Source organism: Lissotriton vulgaris, chromosome 2_1, assembly GCF_964263255.1.
Source record: "Lissotriton vulgaris chromosome 2_1, aLisVul1.2, whole genome shotgun sequence".
Classification (NCBI taxonomy): Eukaryota; Metazoa; Chordata; class Amphibia; order Caudata; family Salamandridae; genus Lissotriton; species Lissotriton vulgaris.
The window spans coordinates 1,143,825,031-1,143,840,599 of record NC_141687.1 but is presented as its reverse complement, the minus strand read 5'-3'; the positions used below and the strand labels follow the sequence as shown (position 1 = coordinate 1,143,840,599).

The 15,569-nt window shown below is 47.4% G+C and overlaps 1 protein-coding gene across 23 annotated transcripts in view; it reads left to right on the top strand.

The window, feature by feature from the left end:
• The window catches only part of PUM1 (pumilio RNA binding family member 1), a 1,043,345-nt gene that overhangs the window by 407,844 nt on the left and 619,932 nt on the right, over positions 1 to 15,569 (top strand). The gene's annotated exons all lie outside the window — the stretch shown is intronic.

Genomic DNA, 15,569 nt, shown 5'->3' with positions numbered 1-15,569 from the left:
ATGAGCTGCAGATCACACACTCTGCATAGATTGTATAGCAGTACCCATCCCTTAGCGGCGACCACCAGTATCTGTTGCAGTCGTTTGAAATAGTGTTTTGAGTACAGCCTGGCCCACAGTAGCTTGTTGTTTTGTTTGCACATCTACACAATAGTGTTTTGTGAATGTGTGCGGTGTAGACCATGTAGCTGCTTTGCAGATGTCATCTAAGGGAATGTTCCCTAAAAAATGCAAATGAAGTCCCTATCTATCTTGTAGAGTGGGCTTTAGGAGGAACTGATAAGGTACATTTCGGATATGTTTCTCGCGCTCCAGTTCGGAACCATCACCGATTCCAATTTTGACGCGCTATCCTTCAGCCGTTCGACGGTATTGTTTTCGATCGCGAACCCAGGTCGTCGTGCATTTCTCTAACTTCGAAGTCCTCGATTTCGATCGTCGATGAGGGCCTTCGGGCCTACCTGGGCCTTGTCATCTGACTCGGGGAAAAGGACTCCATTCATGAAGTGTCCTCAATGTGGGTCGAAGTTTCCCCACACTGATCTGCATGAGGTGTGTAACCTCTGCCTTTCACAGGAGCACAAGGCCAGAGACTGTGCGGCTTGTGTCTCTTTCATCTCCAAAAAGACCATTCGGGATCGTAGAGTTCGAAGAACAATGGCTCGCTCGTCAACATCCATTACCGATGACATCTTACAAGGTGCACACCGAGAGACTGCTTCCCATGCCCCGCCCTCGGACTCGGCACAGAAGCCTATTAAGCCTTCAGGCGACTCGGGCTCGAGTCAGTCTGCCATCGGCATCGACACCCGGTAACCGGCACCGAAAAAAGAAACCGCCCTCCTCCTTTGTGCCGATCGCTGCCTACACATCAAAACACTCGGCAGCGAAACCTACAAGCATCGACCCTGAAAAAACACTCCTGAGCCTAGCAAAAAGCTGCTTCCTGAAGGTTCGGATTCACACCCTTCGAAGCCGAAAAAAAGCCTCGGAACCGAAAAAACAAACTGTTCTACAGGCAGCCACAGAGATTGTAAAACATCAGTTTCAAGCCAAAGGACCACAAAACCGTTCCGGAATCGGTGCCGCGTAAGGGTACCAAACCGAAATAGTCTGCCCCAAAAGACCAGCCTCCATCAGAAGAGCTCTTGAAACCATACCCTAGACAAAAAACTCTTCTAAAAGACCCTAAAACTGGTCAACTCATTTGAAGTTCAAAGAAAAGACCATTGGATACGCCTGCACTGGCTCCACCACCTAAAAAGAGGGACATTGCCACATCTCCCATCAGGGTCCATTCTCCTATACCGCTAATGACACGGGGGATGCAGATGAGCCACTAGGGGATCCTAGTCCACCTTCTTCCCTGATCCCTTGGACAATTCTAACACGCCAATTTCTCTAATGTTCCACAGGAGGACATCTACACCTCTAGGCCCCCCCCAGAGGACACAATGGGTTTTAAACAGTTACTCCACAGAGCTGCCCAATACCACGGGGTCAACTTACATACAGACCCTGTGGAAGAGGATTTCCTAATGGACACTTTTGATACCTCACAAAGGTCCACCTCTATTTTGCCAATGCTAAAAGGGGTCATCAAGCATGCACCTGAAGTGTTTAAAGATCCTGTGAAGGCTAGAGTTATTAACCCCAGGATCGAGAAAAAGTACAAACTTGCCCCTGCGGACCCAGCCTACATTAAGGGCCCCGTGCCTTTAAATTCCCTAGTAGTCTCCAATGCTAGGAAAAGGGCCAACTCTCAGACATCAGGGGGACGCACCACCTCCGCTAAAGAGTCCAAACTCTTGGACGCCTCTGGCAAAAGAACAGTGTCACAAGCAGCTAACATATGGCATATCGCCAACACTCAAGCTCTGTTAGCCAGGTATGATAGGCCACATTACGATGAACTAGAGACCCTATTGCAGCACCTTCCAGACAAATATAAAAACAGGACCAAGGACCTCGTACAGGAGGGAAAAATCATCACTAACACCTCCATTCGTTGCGCTCTGGACATAGCAGATACGGCCTCCAGAGCTATCAACACAAGTGTCCTTCTGTGTAGACATGCTTGGCTACGCATTTCAGGTTTTAAACCTGAAGTACAAAGTTCCGTCTTAAACCAGCTATTTGAACAGGAACACTTATTTGGACCTAATGTAGATTCATCACTTGAAAAGATGAAAAAAGACATAGACACAGCTAAATCAATGGGAGCATTGCAATCGCAAGCTGACAGATGTACTTTTTGTCGCTCTTTCTACAAAGGCACCTCCAGAGGCTACTCCTCTAACAACCCCTCCACCTCTTACAAGGATCCCACCCAGTCTACATTCACCAAAGGTTACCAGAGAGGAAGCTACAGAGGCAACAATAACAAAGATACTGGCAAGACCAACAATACACGATCAGCCTCCACCCCTACCCAATAACTTCCCTCCGCTCCTCCCGGACCATTCCACTTCGGTCGGGGGGATAATACCACAGTTCCTTCCTGTCTGGAGCAACATCACCACAGACAGGTGGGTGAGACAAATCGTTCAATCAGGTTACTGTCTGCAACTTACCTCTACCCCCCCAAACATACCACCCCAACAGCGCCCAGTTTTGTTAGAACATTTATCACTGCTCAAGCAGGAAGTCATCTCCCTCCTACAAAAAAGTGCAATAGAACCAGTTCCCCATCACCAACAAAACACAGGAGTTTACTCTCTGTATTTTCTCATACCAAAAAAGGACGGCTCTCTGAGACCTATTCTACACCTCAGACCCCTAAACCTGTACATACAATCAGACCATTTCTTCATGGTCACACTTCAGCAGGCCATTCCTCTTCTTTCACAAGGCGACTTCCTTGCCACTCTAGATCTCAAGGAAGCCTACTTCCATTTTCCCATTCACACATCTCACAGGAAATATCTTAGGTTCGTAGTGGACGGTCAACATTCCCTATTCAATGATCGCACTCATCGCTCTCTGCAGTGGTGGAACACCAAAAACCTCTCCAAAGGGCAACCGATCCTAGAGCCAGTTTCACAGATTGTCTTGACAGCAGACTCATCGCTCTCCGGCTGGGGAGCGCATATATTGCATTACACTATGCAGGGCAGGTGGACTCCTCAATAGAAGTTAATCCACATCAAACATCTGGAGTTACTAGCCAAATTCCTAGCCGTAAAAGCATTCCAGAAGCAAATATCAGGCAAGGCTGTCAGTCCGCACGGGCAACATGACAGCCATGTACTACATACAAAACAAGGCGGGACACATTCTCTGTAGCCCTCAACTAGCACAAAGCATAGGAAGATGGGCTATACCTCACAACATTTTTCTCCTACCCCAACATGTCCCAGGAGTCCAGAACAACAAAGCTGATCTGTTAAGCCGTCAAACACAACAGATTCACGAGTGGGAACTTCATCCACAAGTTCTTAAACCATTTTTTCAAATGTGGGGACAACCAGAGAGATATCTCTTCGCCACACACGAAAACGCCAAATGCCCAAGCTTTGCCGCCAGATCTCCACACCCATTGTCCAAAGGCAATGCAATATAAATGAATTGGTCAGGCAAATTTGCGTACACTTTTCTGCCTCTCCCACTCATTCCACTGGTGGTGCGCAAGCTACAGCAACACTCACTGACTCTCATTCTAGTTGCTCCAACTTGGGCCAGACCACCGTGGTACACCAAATTACTAAAACTGTCAGTAGTTCCGTACTAAAACTGTCAGTAATTCCGCACCAAAAACTACACCACTCCCCACGCCTCTTAACCCAGAACCGTGGAGAGATCAGACACCCAGACCCAGCTCAGCTCAACCTTGCGATCTGGCTCCTGAGGTCTTAGTATTCGGTTACCTTAACCTTTCTCCTGAATGTATGAACGTTATTTAGGAGGCTAGACGTCCCACCACTAGAACCTGCTATGCAACCATGTGGAAAAGATTAGTCACATATTGTCATACCATCAATGCCCTAGATGTGTCTATCAACACATCATATGTTACCTACTACATCTTCAAAGGCGAAACTTAGCCTATATATCTATTAGGTTGCACCTCGCAGCCATAGCAGCCTGTTTACAAAATCACTTATCACTTTTCAGAGTACCTGCCATCAAAGCATTTATCGAAGGCCTCAAAAGAATAATTCCTCCCAGAGTACCACCCTCACCTGTGTGGAATTTAAACATAGTTCTCACAAGGCTAATGGGTCCTCCCTTTGAACCTCTACATAAATGTGAGCTACAGTTTTTAACATGGAAGGTTGCTTTCCTAGTGGCCATCACTTCTCTTAGAAGAGTTGGTGAAATACAAGTACCAACTATTCAAGAACCTTTCTCACAAATGCTTCATTATAAGGATGTGCTCTGAACTAATCCTAAATTCCTCCCTAAAGTTATTTCTCCCTTCCATCTCAATCAGTCTGTGGAGTTGCCAGTGTTCTTTTCACAACCACAAACAGTCGCAGAAAGACCTCTTCATACTCTAGGTATTAAAAGAGCGTTGCTTTATTAGATTGAGAGAACACAAGCTTTTTGTAAGACCAAACAACTTTTTGTATCTTTCTCACCACCACATAAAGGCAACCCCATATCAAAATCTGGGATAGCAAGGTGGATTAAATGCATACAAATTTGCTATCACAAAGCAAAATGTACCTTATCAGTTCCTCCTAAAGCCCACTCTACAAGATAGATAGGGACATCATTTGCATTTTTTAGGGAACATTCCCTTAGATGACATCTGCAAAGCAGCTACATGGTCTACACCGCACACATTCACAAAACACTATTGTGTAGATGTGCAAACAAAACAACAAGCTACTGTGGGCCAGGCTGTACTCAAAACACTATTTCAAACGACTGCAACAGATACTGGTGGTCGCCGCTAAGGGATGGGTACTGCTATACAATCTATGCAGAGTGTGTGATCTGCAGCTCATATGCCTTGAACGGAAAATGCTACTTACCAGAATGCATCTGTTCTTGGCATGTAGAGCTGCAGATCCACACGCGCCACCCGACTACCTTTATCTGTTCCAGTACTATCTTATTTAGATACAGCGTACATGGGCATCTTTTCTGTTTCTTACAAAACTCATCATTTCCCTGCTGGCGCAAAAACTATCTGAAGATGGAGCCGATGCCCATACGCACTATAGTCCAAAGGAGGAGTCACCGATCTTGTGACTTCCAAAGACTTTAGCAAGACAAAAACAACTGCAAACATCCGGGTCCAACACCAGATGGCGATCTATGCGTAGTGTGTGGATCTGCAGCTCTACATGCCATGAACAGATGCATACTGGTAAGTAGCATTTTCTTTCTCTCCATAGGAATACATTGACTGGTTTTCCTTGAAAAATGTTGTGTGGAGTTGGTTTTGTATTGAACTTTAAAAACTGCAAAGAACTAAAAATGGCTTACTAACCTTTTCGTTAGCCGCGTGGTTTAGCGGAGTGGGCGGGGCAGCGTCGGCCAACGGACGTGCGCAGCACTACCGAGGTAGTACTCTTCCACCAGGCACACCAGGTACACGCACACCACCAGCCGTCAGTGCACGCTTTCACCAGGCACACATACCACCAGCAGTCAGTGCACGCTTCCACCACGCACACACACCACCCGCCGTCAGTGCACACTTCCACCAGGCACACACACACACACACACACACACACACACACACACACACACCACCAGCCGTCCGTGCACGCTTTCACCAGGTACACATACCACCAGCCGTCAGTGCACACTTCCACCAGGCACCCACACAACCAGCCGTCAATGCACGCTTCCACCAGGCACACACACCATGAGCTGTCAGTGCACGCTTCCACCAGGCACACACACTACCAGCCGTCAGTTCACGATTCCATCAGGCACACACACCAACAGACGTCGGTGCACGCTTCCATCAGGCACACACACCACCAACCGTCGGTGCACGCTTCCACCAGGCACACGTTACCACCAGGCGTCCAGGCACTCTTCCACCAGACACACACACCACCAGCTGTCCGTGCACAGTTCCATCAGGCAGACACACCACCAGCTGTCAGTACACGCTTCCACCAGGCATACACACCACCAGCCGTCATTGCACGCTTGCACCAGGCACACACACCACCAGCCGTCATTGCACGCTTGCACCAGGCACACACACCACCAGCCGTCAGTGCACGCTTCCACCAGGCGCACACACTACCAGCCGTCAGTGCACGCTTCCACCAGGCGCACACACCACCAGCCGTCAGTGCACGCTTCCACCAGGCGCACACACCACCAGCCGTCAGTGCACGCTTCCACCAGGCGCACACACCACCAGCCTTCAGTGCACGCTTCCACCAGGCGCACACACCAGCAGCCATCAGTGCACGCTTCCACTAGGCACACACCAGCAGCCGTCCGTGCAAGCTTCCACCAGGCCCACACACCACCCGCCGTTAGTGCACTCTTCCACCAGGCACACACACCGCCAGCCGTCAGTGCACGCTTTCACCAGGCACACATACCCCCACTCATCAGTGCACGCTTTCACCAGGCACACACACCACCAGCCGTCAGTGCACGCTTTCACCAGGCACACATACCCCCAGCCGTCAGTGCACACTTCCACCAGGCACACACACCACCAGCCGTCAATGCACGCTTCTACCAGGCACACACACTATGAGCCGTCAGTGCACGCTTCCACCAGGCACACACACTACCAGCTGTTGGTGCACGCTTCCATCAGGCGCACACACACTACCAGTCATCGGTGCACGCTCTCACCGGGTCCACACACCCCTAGCAGTCAGTGCATGCTCTCACCGGGCACACACACCACTAGCCGTCAGTGCACGGTTTCACCGGGCACACACACCAAAAGCCGTCATTGCACGCTTCCACCGGGCACACACACCACCAGCCATCAGTGCACTCTTTCACCAGGCACTCACACCACCAGTCGTCAGTGTACACTTCCACCAGGCACTCACACCACCAGCCGTCAGTGCACTCTCCACCAGGCACTCACACCACCAGCTGTCAGTGCACGCTTCCACAAGGCACACACCATCAGCCATCAATGCATGCTTCCACCAGGCACACACACCACCAGCTGTCAGTGCACGCTTCCACCATCCATCACACACTACCAACCATCACACACTACCAGCCCTCACACACTACCAGCCCTCACACACCGGTAGCCGTCAGTGCACACTTTCACCAGCCACCAAACCACCAGCCGTCCGTGCACACTTTCACCAGGCACGCACACTACCAGCCGTCACACACTACCAGCACTCGGTTCATGCTTCCACCAGCCACATACACCACCAGCCGTCAGTGCACGCTTTCACCAGGCACACACAACCAGCCGTCAGTGCATGCTTTCACCAGGCACACACACCACCAGCCGTCAGTGCATGCTTTCACTGGGCACACCACCAGCCGTCAGTGCACGATTTCATCAGGCACACACCACCAGCCGTCAGTGCACGCTTTCACCAGGCACTCACACACCACCAGCTGTCGGTGCACTCTTTCACCAGGCACACACATACACACCACCAGTTGTCAGTGCACGCTACCACCAGGCACACACATCACCATCCATCAGTGGACGCTTCCACCAGGCACACACACCATCAGCCATCAGTGCACGCTCTCCCCGGGCGCACACACACACCACTAGCCATCAGTGCACGCTTTCACCTGGCACACACACACCACAGCCGTCAGTGCACGCTTTCCCAGGCACACACACCACCAGCCGTCAGTGCACATTTCCACCAGGCGCACACACCACCAGCCATCAGTGCACGCTGCCACCAGTCACACACACACACACCACCAACTGTCAGTGTACGCTTCCACCAGGCACACCCACACTACAAGCCGTCACAACTACATGCCATCACACACTACCAGCCGTCACACACCACCAGCCGTCACACACCACCAGCCGCCACACACCACCAGCCGTCACACACCACCAGCCGTCACACACCACCAGCCGTCACACACCACCAGCCGTCACACACCACCAGCCGTCACACACCACCAGCCGTCACACACCACCAGCCGTCAGTGCACGCTTTCACCGGGCACACACACCACCAGCCGCCACGTACTACCAGCCGTCGGTGCATGCTTCCACCAGGCACACACCACCAGCCATCAGTGCACGCTTACACCAGGCACACACACGACCAGCCGTCAGTGCACGCTTACACCAGGCACACGCACAGAACCAGCTGTCGGTGCACGCCTACACCAGGCACACACACGACCCGCCGTCAGTGCATGCTTCCACCTGGCGCACACACCACGAGCCGTTGGTGCACTGTTTCACCAGGCACACACACCACCAGCCCTCAGTTCACTCTTTCACTGGGCACAAACACAACCACCAGCCGTTAGAGCAGCAGGCGGGCTCTTCTCAGAATTTCTTGATACATATATGTTCGATGCCTGGGAGGGAGTGGGTTGAGTTTCCTTAAACCATGCTGAGTATGCAGGTGCAGTGCATGAACACCTATGTGAGTGAGTCATGCTGCCTGGGCCTCACTCACTCCACACTTGTAAATTGCACTGTAGTGTAGTCCCTATATTCCCATTAGGCTCTGCGCATTGAAATAATATATCCTATAGATTAGACGTAGGACTGAGGTCGATTAGGTCTCTATCAAATATACTAGACTTAATTGTGTGTGCCAGCTAGCTCAGAGGTCACTAGAAACTTTCTCGAATTCACAAGAAGGGATTAGTCTCTGACAACCAAGATAAAACGTATCTTCAGAGTCGTGGAAACAATAGATATTCCACTCAGTAAATCGTGCATGCTTCGTTTCACTAGAGGTGCAAAGAAAGTAGAAAGACAGGCGTTTTCAATAAAAGGTTTTATTGAACAGTCTTCTTTCTCAAGCATAGGAAATGAACTGCTACAACAGTAAAACTGTTTGTAAAATATAATGCGTACAGTATAAATAGTAGAATAAAATAGTACTGTAAGAGCATTGCATGGTTCCTAAACCATCTATAATTACATACATAAATAACAGAGGCTAAAAGTACTCAATTGGTGCTTCTTAAATACGCCTACCCCAGTGTACCTAAACTAAGCTTAGTACAAGAGAGGAAGTAAGTGAGGTGTAGCATAAATGTAGTATTCTTTTGCAAAGAATCTGCCCAAGATTTCTCTAAGGGTCTAATCAGCTCCGTACCTTACTTTAGAATGGAGAAGGCTGGTCTCGGCACTCGATTCCCCCACAACCCGCAAGGGTAGCTTGGAAACACTGGAGCTGGATTTCTCGGCGGGAGAAAAGACCGCTTCCCTCTCAGTGCGTCGCTGGAGGGTCGGCTTCCTTCGGCACCTATTGTAGCAGGGCGCGTCGGGCAAGTAGATCGTCTAACTGCTCCAAACCACTGTGTTTGCTTGGGCGAGTGTGGACATATTTATATCTTGAAGGTGCCGACTTTGACGTACAGTTGAACATCTTAACTTCATCAAAGAGTCTCAGTTCTTTGAAAACTCCATGAGTTCTTGGATAAATCAATACTCAAGCAAGGGGAAGTCCCTGACTGCTGAAGGCGGGTCTTTCCAAGAAATCGTTGTGGATTTTTAAAACTAGTGGAAGTAGCCCTGCCGTATTTGGACTGCATGAGCTATGCCTAATATGCTTAGGATTTCTATGCCTATATAACGATATGGTGATTTATACCTATATAAGGGCATGAATCGGGAATCTTACAATAGGGTCCTAAAATGAAACCTAACACCCACTCCAAGCTATTATGTTCATCTAAGTTCAAGCACTAAAACATATAATCTAGAGCATGTGTTTACAACCCCCAAAAATTAATGTAAAATGCATTTTGAAATGGTTGCACGCGAAAAATTAGCATTTTGCATAGTGCACATTTAAAGGAAATGACTTCATTGTAAGCATATGATATGATATTAGCAATGCTAACTAAATTAATCATGAAAATTACATTTATGAGATGGCTCTTACAGAAGAAAAAGTTCAAGACCATCTCATAGCAGAACATACAAACTGTTTTTGGTTTGTGAATTATGATAATATTGTTTCTTAGGAAGTGTTCAAGGATTTCTTGTTCTCTAAGAATAGTTCTACTTTAAGCAGATTACTTTTTGTGCCAAAGTTCATTTTGTTTTTTGGAAAAAAGTCAAATAAATCTGTTTAAAAAATAGTCTCACACTTGGTAGCTTTTGTTTTGAAAAAACTAAAGGTCGAATTTCAGAGTTCTAAAGAACGCTGTGTGCTAACTTTAAAAGTTATTCTCGGTGTCAGGAGAAAACATTGTCATCAACGCTGGCAAAGAAATCGTCTACCACAGTAGATGAAAGTTTGACTATTTCATTAAAAAGGTAAATTGTGCACAGATGCGAAGCATCGCAGTCAGCGTCCGCCGCATTAGCAATATTCATATCTGATGGTACCTGTGTGCCTGTTGGTCCACGTATCTCACCTCCAGTTGCATTTGCCGGTGAGATCTCATTGAATGCCGTCATCAGGATTGGTAGCCGCTGGGGGCAACACAACACATGAGCCGTTACCGGACCCAGTAATGCGTCGGCATCCGTTGGCATAACCAATTGTAGTGTTAGACAGACATCTAATACACATTCCTCTCCACAAAGCAGACATCGTAGAATAGGTAAGATGCAACCTTGCCCGATTGGTCTGAATGACAGGAACCATGTTTTATTCAGATCTCTCAAACGAGCCAAGCCAAGGATCTGTGTTGTTCTCTCACGATACCTCATGGCCTGGAGTGCATTTTCCATGCTGACTTTGGTATCGCTGGTGGCCGGATTTGCCATAACGGAGCAGGAGGAATAAAAATAAGATCCCTGCTACGAGTCCCAAAATGAGAGGCAGGCCGCCGAACACAGAGTGGACGAAGTTAGGAAAAATGCCCAGGACTGCTTCAAAGGGTGCTAACAGTCCCTAAAAAATCTTCTTAATTACATGTGCCATACCCCTGGTATCAGACATGTTAAAGATACGACCTAACATTTCTGCGAAATGTACTGGGCAGTTTGTTGATAATAATGCATGTATCTCTGCAGAGGACCTTGCAACTTGCATATCGCACGTCTATTTGGACGAGGTCATTAGCACAGTTTTTTGCAAAAGAATGGCTTTCATTCTGCTTAAAGTATCAATTCGGATAGAAGAGATGTTCAGTGAAGCCATAGTGGCGACTCCCCGTCTGTCTTGGTTTTAGGAAACAATACTTGCATACAGCAAGTGACCCTGGCTGACACAGTAACGAGATAACTTATTCCTTGCATCATTCCACAACAGCTGTGATAATTTAACATAATGTAGCTACCATTGGAAAGCTGCCTGAAAATTGAATCTATCACCGCTGTGGGCGAACCCTGCAGGTGGCAAGAAAGGTTATTGGAAGAACCTCGCATGCTCCGTGTAAATTAATACCTTGACACAATAGTGTACCGCTTAGTGAGCATTCACAATTTTTACCACTAAGAAATACTTCCTTTCCCCCACTCCAACATTTGTGTGTGTATGTTAAATCCCAGGTCGACTTAATGTATTCTTTACCCAACCTTTCATACAGGCCTGCTGGTTTGCGTTTTAAGCAATACTGAAACTGGAAAGTCGTCACTGGTATCGTGATGGTGCCATGTATTATCCATTCAACTGATGGTTTCTCGGAAACGGTCAATGGTAATCTCTCCAGTTTTCAATGCTCAGCACAGTATAGTCTGCTCCCCTCTGTGCCAACGAGATTTGTTTATCTGTAAGGTTAAATACAGTAAACAGTGACGTAGTGTTGATTAAACACCAGGGCACATCACCAGAACGAAGGTTTTGCAACGTCTAGCCTAGTAGCATTATAGAACGTAATTGAGACTTCCCATGTTGTAACATTAGCAAGTCCTGTTCCATTATGTCTATGGCAGATGATACAATGCTGTCCAAAGAATAAATTCTGGACGACAGAGTTGTTAATCCATTGTCCACTACAGAGTGATTTCTCCAAATTAATACAATCAATTTTTCGTATTCTTTCAACTGTTTCCATTTGCGTGACTTTCCTAGCTTCATTGTAAGCAGCGTATATAACGGCGTATATGAAACGTTTGACGTGGTTTACGAGGTCCAAGTAAGAATTCTCGTAAATCAACACCATCTTTAAGCAAAGATAAGTGTTTTATTTCTGGAAGTATGGATCTCTGTAGCCACTCTAGGCATAGTTTTCCTACACTATAAATTATTATACCTGGATGTTGTCTTTGGATATATCTTGGATGTGGCCGAGTTACTGTGAACCCTTGTGTATTGTTCAGGAATCTATCTTGACAGTTATTTGTGTCTGTGGGCCTGATTAACCATTTTTTCCATTCAGGATATGTTCTGTTCTATTGTAAAATATAATTTACGTCTACTTCCTCATCTGAAGTTAAATTACTATCAGGTGTGAGTTTAGGTATGGACGGTTTGTTTAAATCTTTTATCTTTGCAATGCCAAGACAAGATGTTTGTTGAACAGTGTCATTTAAAAACTTCATTTGTTCTGGGATGATGCAGGCTCTGAAGAATGCTTCTAAACCTTGTACCTGCGAGTATTTTGTACCCCTGACAGTTTGTCTCAATGTTGTCTATCCAAAAGTCAAAGCCTAGAGTGGACAATTGAGCATAAAAGGTAGCAGAATACATTTGTTTAGTATTTGTCAACATACTTTTTATGCCTGTCTTATTCACGTTTTTAAAGTAAAAACTTTCTGGGGGTTGTAACATTAAAACCTGTGAAATATGGAAATTTTCTAAAACGTTTTAGAACTACCTTTTGGAGGAGTAGGACAATGTTTCCATTGAATATAAGTTCAAACATTTCTAGGGTTTGCAGATTTATGCAAGTAATGATGGCCAAAATGATTAAAACAATACATTTCTTCATAATTTGCTGAATCTTCTAAGTATTCATGTTTTTTAAATGTTGCTGACATTTCTAAGTCTGCCATCATGTTATTAACAGTCTCAAAGTCCCAGTCATCAGAAAATGTGCTGGGTGAAACAAAATCACTCAAGGAAACTTTAAATTGGTGTGAAATCTTCAGCAGCTCAATAGGGCCATAAATGTCATATTCAGTTGTATCCCATGCTATTCCCCCAGGTAGTGGGACTGCTGTGATGTTCACTGATGACAGGTCTCGTTGTTCACAATGAGATGATTTGTGTGACTTCAGGAGCAAGTTGATGTTCTTACTTGCTGTGTCCATTTTTTTATTTTTTTATTTTTAATTGTTTTTATTAAACATATGTGACAAATACAAATAACAAGACCATCATGCCATGGACATCTGCAATACAGTATCGGCGAATGTGGGTTCCAGCAGTACAGAATCATGCAGTAGTTTCAAAGCTGGGCTCATGGTGCCTCAATGTCCTCACTTATTGGATCAGTTTCTGGCGGTGTGCAGATATCTCCTCGGTAAGCATTCCAGACATCCCATATCTTCCCCCATTTGCGGGGTCTCCCTCTGGCCACATAAACAGCTCTCTCCCGAAACATACACCAATCAAGGTCTTCCATCCACTTCCCAATCTGGTGGGCTCGGCAAGTACCCCATAGTTGTGCGATATTTCGCTTAGCAATCATAGAGGCAAGAGTTACCCAAAGCTTGCCGTGAGGTCGGAAGGCTCCCATACATTAAGCAAACAGCGGCGTGCCTCTAGCACAATCTGTACACCCCACACCTCACTCATTTTCTCGTGAATCTTGGTCCAATAGTTATGGATTTCTGGGCACTCCCACAAAATGTGCATAAAGGTACCAGTTATACCGCAACCCCTTCGACAATCTGCGTTTGAGGCGAGCCCCATGCTGCACAACCCTGGGCCCGTGGTGTAGGACCGGTGAAGGATCCTAAGCTGCACCAACCGAAGTTTCATGGAGATCGCCACTTCCCGAGAGGACACAGCCTCCACCCAGTCCTCATCATCCAAGACCAGACCATCAGCAACCCATTGCTCCCGGACTTTCACCAGGGGATCTTAAGTGTGGTTGACCAGTTTCTTGTAAACCAGAGAGATCGCCCTGGTGGGAAGATACCATCAAGGATTCGATCCTCCAGCGGGGAGGCTTCCGGCGACGTCACATCGCGAGGGACAGACGCCGCTAGTGCATGCTTAATTTGAAAATAGCGGTATCGCTCGCTCTCATGCAGTTGGTGTCTAGACTGCAATTCCTCAAAAGTCAATATCCCTTTTTTGCTCCATATATCTCGGACCTGGGAGATACCGATCAAGTCCCAACACTCGAAACACTTTGACTTCCACAGGCTACCCAGGGCTTCCGAGTTCCATAATAGAGTGGCCATAAATATCTTACCCTCACATTTAAGAGCATGGTTGGCTTCATGCCGCGCCGGACCAAACAAAGGAAACCTGCCTCGCTTAGCGTACAATATCCGGGTATACTCACCCCCCGCCAACTGGCCACGATCCATGGCGAACCCGGGGTCAGCCGGGGAGCCATAGATCACATTATTGATTGGGGCCAACTGGGAGGCCCAGTAGTATTTCCTAATACTGGGCAGTCCGATCCCACCGTCATACCAGTGTAACATCGGTTTAACCCAAAGAAACTGACGATGTAGAGATTCTATCTCGTTGAAATAGGAGGGAGGCACGGGATCGAAAAAGTTCTGCAATGCATTTAAAAAACCGTGGTAGCGCCATAATTTTAAACAGAACCGCCCGACCCAGTATGGAGAGCGGCAATTCCTTCCATTTTGCAATATCCCGGCGGAGTCTGGCCAGGGAGGGAACCAAATTAGCCTCAAGACGCGTTTTAGGATCCCGAGAAATGTAAACTCCAATGTAGCAGAAACCCACCAGTTCTACTTTTACCGGACAACTCTCTGGCAGTCTAGGAGGGTCACCACTCAACACAAATAGGACCGATTTCTTCCAATTAATGGCAAACCCCGAATATCTCCCATAGATCGCCAAAATATCCATGAAAACGATGATGGACTGCCGCTGGAGGTCAAATACATAAGGATATCATTCGCGTATAGCTAAATTTTGTCCTCCCACTCCGGAGTCCAACGTAACCCTTTGATTGATCTATCCCATCGCACCCAAGCCGCAAGCGGTTCCAAGTCCAGGGCAAACAAAAGTGGCGAGAGGGGACATCCCTGCCGGGTGCCCCTCCCAAGCTGAAAGTCACGGGACTTGTGATTATTCACCACAACCCGGACAACGGAGCTGAATACAGGAGACGGATCCATCGTAAAAATTCCAGTCCAAACCCGAATTCCTCCAGCACCGCAAATAGATAAGACCATGCCACTCTGTCGAACGCCATAGTGGTGTCCAACGACAAAAGCACAGCTGGCTCATGAATGCGAGCGGAGCCCGCCACCACCCCGTGGAGTCTACGAAGATTAAGAGCGGTGTTGCGGCGCGGCATGAATCCGGACTGGTCCAGGTGCACCAGCTGAGTTATGATTTTCACCAGCCGATTCGCGAGCAACTTGACCAGAATCTTAGGCTCCTCATTTAAG